An 8,375-nucleotide genomic window follows, 5' to 3' on the forward strand; every position below is an offset into this window, starting at 1 on the left:
TGTCTTTGTCCCCCCGATCCGCTGACGGCAGCTTCTGGGCTGCCTGCTAGAGAGATGTCTTCCTCCTCCTCCTCCGGCCCGCTGATGATGCCTCCCGGGTCGTCTGCTGTAAGGATGTCTCCAGGGTCCTGCTCCTCCAGTCCGCTGCTTCCGAGTAGTCCACGTCTGCCAGGGCCACGTCCGTCCTGATGTCGTCCCCTGGTCCTAGCAGGTGGTTTCCCCGCCGCACACTGGCTCCCGTGGTACGAGCTGTCCCCCTTTTCTCCCAGGCAGACGGCATAAGAGGTCCGCTGGGTCACTCGGTCGGGGCCGGAGAGCCTGGGGTTGAGCCACTTTGTCCTGATGACCTTCAGCCAGACGAACTCTGCTGTGTCGGCCTCGTGCTTCTCGGGTCCCCCTTTTGGCGCCAGCAACCTGTGTGGAGAAATCTGATACAACTCCCTCAAGACTACGCTCAGCTGTTTTGACCCACTTGGAGCCTGTTGGTGGGGTGTCTTGAAACAACAGCCGTCTGTGAACAGGTTTTCTAAATTAATTGTAGACCTCCTATCTGCCAGTGCAGCTTCAGAATCTTAATACTTGGATTGTGCCAACTAAATAAGAACCTCAACATCTTTAGGTAAACTAAATAACATATTTCAATAGCTCTGAATTTCTGACAAGCATCCGTGTTTATTTTTAAATGACATCCTATTTAAAATCCAAATATAATATGAACTGCTAATGGTTCTGGTAAAGAAACACACTAATGTTATGGATTCAAAAACAACCAAAATCATGATACTAACAAAGTGAATGATTTCCTGGTGATACTGCTTCTACCTGTCAGTGCTTAGATATTATCACGCTGAAAAAATGAATACAGAATTCCAACAAACTGTCATCAAATGTCTTTCTATTATACATTTAGATGAAATGTATATCCCCATAATGACCTAAACAATAAAGTCTATGGCTTTTACTTCTTTACCAGGCTAGTTACATGATGTTGTCTAAATTAAATTCTGTCTCAATACACTACTATGTTTTAGCTTTAACTGTAATATGTTCTTTCTACATTTCAAACCTCAGTTACTCTAATGTCTGTTAAACTATTACAAAATTGTTTCATTATCACAGGTCAACTTCTTCGGTATTCTATTCTGGAATTACATCTCTCACAGTAGCCCCTTGGCCACTGCTTCTGTGTTACCTGTTATAACTCAAATCAATATTTAGAAACATCTCAACATTCATCAAACAGTATCTTATCCCCAGATATGGAGCAGGTTAATTACATTCAATGCTCAGTTTGAACATCTGGGTTGGGGCGGAAGGTTTCTGTCTATCCTTAAAAGAAACATTTAAATTGTGAATTTTACAGCCATGTTGACATTTATACATTATACACACTCCCCCCTTTTACACATGAAATCATGTGTAACAAAACCCTGTAATGGGAGGGGAACAAAAACTGTCAGGTAATTGGTTAGGGACATAACGAACATTATTTACAATTTGACATCCATTATCATTATTTCCACAGTAAACACTTCAGTGAAAAGAAGTGTTCCTCTCCGTCCTTCAGGCCTAAAAGAAACAGAATCTTCAGATTTTAGTTGTACATTTGCAAACCGCCAACTCATGTGACAGTAAAATATAACCGGGTCACATGTGCGGTTTCCCCTTTTTGTGGAATTTTTAGGAAACCTCTCGTTTCCCTTGAAGCACCAAAATAATATGTTAGTCCAAAAACATGCTTGGTTGGTTATTGTTTTAGAATCATGCAGTTACACTGATCACATGCCGGCATTCATTCACACTCACACTGTCTGGTTGTCATGTCAAGTTTGGTCAGCTTCACCCCAGAGTCAGTCATCCACAGTGCCTTGTCAAGTTACACTGTCGGTCAGGGTCAAAGGTCAGTTGGTCTCCGTCTTTTTTGGCCATGTGTCGTGCTCTGCAGAGACTTTGACATTTCAGCATAGGCCAGTATCCTTTGTCTACAAAAATATGTCACGATTTCAACTATGATTTTCAAGATGATTCTCACTTGTCATTGGGACTTCTGCCTCCCACTTTTCCTGAAACTTGGTACAAAACTCACTTCCTTCGAGTACTACTACTACTGCAATCCATTTACACCTAATTAGTATTAAAATGTCTAATGATCTATTTCAGAAACTTGTGTACATAACTATTATCTTGAGTCAAAACATTACTAGGATCTGTGTCGCTCTGCATTTCATAGCTCATTATACTCATTTATCTTTAATTCTGGTCTACTTAAAAAACAATGTTAAACTCTTTAGCAGTGTGTGGAACCTTGGGTGTCCGAACATGCAACAATTACTCCCTCCTTTATCAAGGATTTAAAACCGAAGTCGTTTTATATTTCCATCTTAAAGCCTTCCTATGGTAATAACTATGCCACAATGGTGAAATCAACACTCTAAATTGGAATTGTATATGTGGCTTGGCACCAGCTCTCCCTTTAACATTATTAATACAAATAAAGATTTGTCCTATAGAGTGGTTCCTAAAACTATCCTTTTAATGGTGATCAATATTGTAACCAATGAGATCGCTACTTTATTCACACGTGAATAAAAATCTCTTAAAGAATGATTTGTTAACATGATGAAAATATTGAAGAATATGGTTCTACTCTGTCAGTGTGTTTTAGGATGATTCTCATTTTACTTTAATAGTTTCCTCTTTACTGCTATTTTTAATTTACCAATTGATTAATACATCTTTCTGTCTTTACGTATTTATGAAGTTAATTCAAGTTATTTAAATGTGCGTTTTGTGAATAAGTGTGTTTATGTGTAACTCACTCATTCCCGTTCTCCTTTTCTCCTCCCCTGGTTTTCTCAAGCCGTGACCCCGGCCTCCTCACTTCTAATCGACCATGCCAACTCCTCTGATTCTGTCTTCTCTTCAGTCCCTCAGCTTTAGAAACCATCCGCTGTAACTTTTTTAGGCAGCCATTGGCCCAGTTACATCTGCAGCCCCATCATGCCACTGTTGTTACACTCCTCCTTTACAGTCTCTCTGCTGTTTTTATGGAGGGCGGATTCTGCTCTCATGTCCTGTCTGAGGGGCTGATGAGAGTATCTCTCTGTATGTCAGCATGCTGTTTGGTTCTGGATGCCACAGGTGGAGATAGTTCTGGCTGCAGTCTTGATGTAGTCTTGTTGTTGTTGTTGGTTCAGCTCTGGTTCTCTGTCTGTACGATGGAGAAGGAGGAGTCTCCTGTTGGGTTAGGTCTCGTTGTCTGCTTGGAGGGTCGGGATCGAAGCCTTTCTAACTCAGAGGGGGAGTCCAGGTCTCGGGACACCTTACCTATAAGAAGTCTAGCACACTGATGTTAAATAAATCCAACCCTTTCCACTCTGTCTCTTTCTAATCATACTATCTGTCTTAGTTGTTAAATGCCATCTAAACAACATAATTAATGTCTACTAATGATATTACAAAAACTCACTCCAAAAATTGTTTCATCCATTGTTACATATTTACCCAACACAACTCTGAAATACTTACATGTTTCCAGCATCACATATTCCACACACTACGAAAAAAACATCCCCATATTTTCTCTCATTTTAAATCCCACTGTTACTTCGAACAATAGTAAACCTGCAGAGCACACCAATCGGATCACAGTAATGCAATTTGAATCAAGTGTAGGCCTATGTCTACTTTCTGAACATTTATTTATATTGTCTAAATTCCTTGTCTATGATGTGCAAACAGTTCGAGTGTAAAATGTGTTTTTCACAATGTATTTACACTCTACAGATTCTTGAGTTTACTCATCTCCTGGTGCTGTCGTTGTAAAAAATGTTCAATTCCTTATTGTTTTGTACCAGTTTTCCAAAATCAGTTCTAATTAATATACTGGGCTATTGTCGTTGTTACTATTAACGTGCTTCCCGTCTTCAATACCGGCCAGCAATGTAATGAAAAATGTCAAGGGTGTGATACCCCCTTTCAGCCACTATATGGCAGCAGCAGAAGTTTACAGATTAAACTCGAAGCTCGAAGCTAAACCATACAAATGTCAAGGGTGTGATACCCCCTTTCAGCCACTAGATGGCAGCAGCAGAAGTTTACAGACAAAGGGAAACGCTCTCCCCCGATTTAACATATAACAGACCTCTGGCTTTTAGCTTTCAGCCTTGGTCTGTTATTTAACCCCAGTTTTAAACGGCGACCCGATCTAAAATATCGTGTTTCCAGGTTTTGTCGTGCAGGAATCAAACCTCGCACCGAACAAACTGCACCGTCTCCACGCCACTCAGGAATAAACTACCTGCAGATCCGTGCCAAACTGCTCTATTTACGTTACGCAGGACTTTCCGTCTACCTGGCGATCAACGTTCACGTTTTGTATATAACTTTCCTAACATAGTAAAATATGCATTGTATATTCCATTTAAACTTTCTGGTCGTCTGGATTCTTCCTCAGCTTCGTTATATCTGGCACGTCCGGGTCACCATTTGTTAGAGATTTAAAGGGATAACTGGTCCGCTTTTCAAATCTCCGCGCGTCCCTATCAAGCTGGTTAATACAGGAAGGGATCCAGAGCTACCAAGTAACCGTTAATCTACTTTAATGGTAATATGACAATCAATACAGTACAAATTCAATACAGTTAATCTTTGGGATCCCGAATTTACCTGCACGTGAGCCAGCCAGAGGAAAGAGGCTGAACACCGCGTGTGTGTCTGTGTTTATACTCTTTGACAATGGGAGGAGTTATCAGATCCTCCCATTTGGACCTCCTTGATTGGCAGCCCCAAATATCCCTAACACCTTAGACCTTAGGTTTCCCCAATCACTGTAGCTAGATCTAAGTTGAATGCAACTCAAGACATGCTCTCACCTTCCCCCATCTTCCTTTGTCCTCAAAAACACATGTCAACAGGCCCCAAATCCAGCTCACAGTTTTACCCAAATTATTCCCATTTTAAGCTTATCCATAGTTTGCTAACATGAATAAATACAAATATTTCACTAGTGTGTGTGTGTGTGTGTGTTGGAGTATAGTTATTGAACAGTCCTGTGTTTGTCTTTTACAGGGGGGCAAAGGTATTTACATGCAGCTCAATGCCACTGCCCCAATTCTCGCCGTGTATGCCAACCCTGAAGCCTGTCTAAAGAAGGACTTTAGAGTTAAGCGATCTAGTGTGGTGTATTTAGTGCAGATGCTTTCCTCCCCAAAGGACCACGGATGGGGACAAGACATCAAGGTGCTTGTTCTCCTCTACAGCTTGGCCCATGGACTATCACTCTCTGTGGTGGGTTCAGCATTCGGGATTCCCAAATCGACGGTCCACAGGATCATCAAACACGTCACCGGGAAGATAAAGGCCAACCTGAAGACCCTCATTTCCCTGCCAACCCCAGATGAGCTGCCAGAGATTGCAGATGGCTTCTGTCAGCTTGCAAAGAGTCCTGCATTTCACCGTGCTGCTGGTGCGATTGATGGATGCCATATTCACATCAAACCTCCAGGAAACGAGTACCACAAGGAGTACATCAATTACAAGCTGTTTCCTTCCATCCAGATGCAGGCCATCTGTGACTCAACTGGGAGATTCCTGGATGTCTTCATCGGCTATCCAGGCTCCGTTCATGATGCCAGAGTACTGCGAAACAGCCCCATCTTCTGCCAGGCACTGTTTCCCCCAGCTGGTTGGTTCCTCCTTGGGGACGGTGGTTATCCCTGCCTGGAAAAACCAGTGGGATTACTCACACCCTACAAGGTCCCTCGCGGCCAGGTGCAGGCCAGATTCAACAGGCATCATGCCAGGGCTCGGTCTGTGGTGGAAAGAGCATTTGGAAGGATGAAGGCTCGCTGGAGGGCCACCCTTTTCAAAGCGCTGGAGGTCAGTCCAAGCTTTGCCCCTGACATCATTGCATGTTGTGCATTTCTGCACAATCTGTGCATAGACATGAACGATGTCCTTGAGGATGCTGAAGCCTTCCCCCCTGAAGATGGGGACCAGAGTCCTCCCCCTGCCGCAGCATGTGGACAGGAAAGTCCTGGACACCACCTAAGGAACAGGATTGCTGCACAACTCTCTGCTCCTGTCCAAATGGCACCACACCTGAGAGAGCACGACTACATCTAATGAACTTTGTTTTTTTTTGGAAAAACGTGGTTGTCTGTTAACATGTGTTTTTGAAATGATGTGCACACATACCTGATTTAATTTTGTTTGTTTTAGTGAGCTCCACTTCTCACTTTAGAGAAAAGAGGTGAAATAAAATAAACCTGTGCACCGTTGATTTCAAACTTGGTTTTCCTGAATTGTCTTTCTGCATAATCCCAAATTGGAGACAAATGTCCTTACCTCTTGGATCATTCAATCACGAGCACAGAGCAAAGGTTCAGAAAATGAACACAGGTCTTCTAATACAATCACTTTTGTTTTTGAATGAAACTCTGCAAATGGTTTGACATGAGCAATTAAGACCGTAAATGTCATGTATATTTTAATGCCTTATACCTATGAAGCGCACAGACATATCTTTATTTAAAATGCTGATATTCAGGGTTAATCTTCAGACTTTGGAAAAAACACTTTAGTTCCGTGCACAACATTACTTTGTGCAAAACTTTTCCTTCTACATTATGAAACCCACACAGAACAATGTAGCCATCTAACAATCAAGCAAACGCAATGTCACCTTCATCACCCGTCTACCTGTATTTACTATATCCCATACAATATTGAAGACATGAAGGACAGTACGTTAAATTAGGTTTATTGTCTTCCAAATAAATAATACAAGCGAACAAAAACAAGTATTTTAAGTAACATCAATAATCGAACATAGAAATGGCCAATGGTGGGGGGGAAAAAAATAAATCACATTTTGTCGACCATTTTTTCGAACAGGGTTAGAAATGTATCTGAGTGCTGCATTATTTGTCTGTGGCGTTCGTCCTCTTTTTCTGCCTCGCGTTCTAGGCACTCCAGCACTCCCATAGCACCTTTTCTTTTTTTTGGGGGGGGGGCTGCTGGGTGGTTCCAGCCTCAGACAGTGATGAGGGTGGTGAGGGGTCTGGATCATCAGCCACATTTGGGTGGGGGAAGGAAGAGGAGCAGGAAGCAGCCTCCGGATAAAAGAGGATTGTGGGGTTTGCCAAGGCTGAGGCAACAAGGACAGGAGGACTAATTGAAGGCCTTGCACCTATGGCCTCATCCATGGCCATGAAGAAGAGCCATGTTGCAGGGGTTTCTTCCCCCTGATCAGTCCCTGTTCCAGTCCTTGGCCTTTTAAGTTCCTATTGCAAACAAATGCATGTTAGAAATCTTTGTTCAGCTTTTTCAAAAACAAACATGTTTTACAATAACAATACACCATTTACCTTGTATTTCTTTTTTAGGTTCTCCCATTTCTTGGAGGCCTGTTTGTGAGACACATGTTGCCCAAGGTCCAGTTCCTTAATGATTGACCTGTTATCATAGAATATTTAAACAATATATATTGGTGTTAAGGCAATGACCCACAGTGCACATGCATTACTTTCATTGCACAAAATATGAATTGAGTGCATAACTCACTCCCATGCTTCTTTGGCAGCATTGCGTTTTTTGCAGAACAGGTCATCCTTTTCCTTAAAGCAATAAGTGCCTTGGTTTTTACCACAGTCCCTGAAATCACAAATCACACTTAAGTTTAAACCGATTTCGTAAGTGAATGGATACATGAATTGACACATGTGTTGTTAGTTTGATTCCGATTTAGATTTGTACATCTTCAAAATAAAAATCGAATGTAATCTTGGCAAATCAAATGAACACGTGTAGATTTATAAATACATGTTCACAAAGGCATGTTTTAGTTAAGGCAACGTATTATTTATCGTTTAAAAAAATAACCACATGGAACTCACATTTGTATGACTGTTTCCTCCATGCCCGAAAAACGGTTGCACACCTGTGGAGTGAGATTATCAAGCCTGCATCCATGCAAACTCGCTGTCGGAGGCTTTTATAACCCACTACGCCTCCGCCCTGATTGCTTTGGACCAGCCCTCAATATGGCGGACCCTTCGCGTGAACGCGCAAACGGAGGGGTAGGGTGTAGGGGGCGGTTTGGGAATGGGCCAAAGAAACCAGGAGGGCACACAATATATAAATAGGTAACCACATGTCCGTGCGGAAACAATACCCCCAACCTGTAGTTCCATGTGTGAATTATGTGTCAGTGTGTTAATAAGTGATCACTACACAGTAGCCTACTAATAATACTTACATTAATTTAATAATAAAGTGCTACTGAAGAGTGTAAAGTGTTAATTAAGAGTAAAGGGAACAGACCTGCTCTGTGTATCCGAAGCTGAGGCTGTAAAACAGCGTCCAGTAGTTTC

At 42.1% G+C, this 8,375-nt stretch overlaps 1 long non-coding RNA gene across 1 annotated transcript; it reads right to left on the reverse strand.

The window, feature by feature from the left end:
* Positions 1-7,222: 7,222 nt before the first annotated feature.
* On the reverse strand, positions 7,223-7,617 carry LOC117536390. Its single transcript, XR_004567548.1, has 3 exons — positions 7,567-7,617; positions 7,371-7,458; positions 7,223-7,286 (listed from the first exon to the last, which is right to left on the reverse strand). It is a non-coding gene; the product is annotated as an uncharacterized LOC117536390 (long non-coding RNA).
* Between the last annotated feature and the right edge of the window lie 758 nt (positions 7,618-8,375).

Source organism: Gymnodraco acuticeps, unplaced genomic scaffold, assembly GCF_902827175.1.
Source record: "Gymnodraco acuticeps unplaced genomic scaffold, fGymAcu1.1, whole genome shotgun sequence".
NCBI lineage: Eukaryota > Metazoa > Chordata > Actinopteri > Perciformes > Bathydraconidae > Gymnodraco > Gymnodraco acuticeps.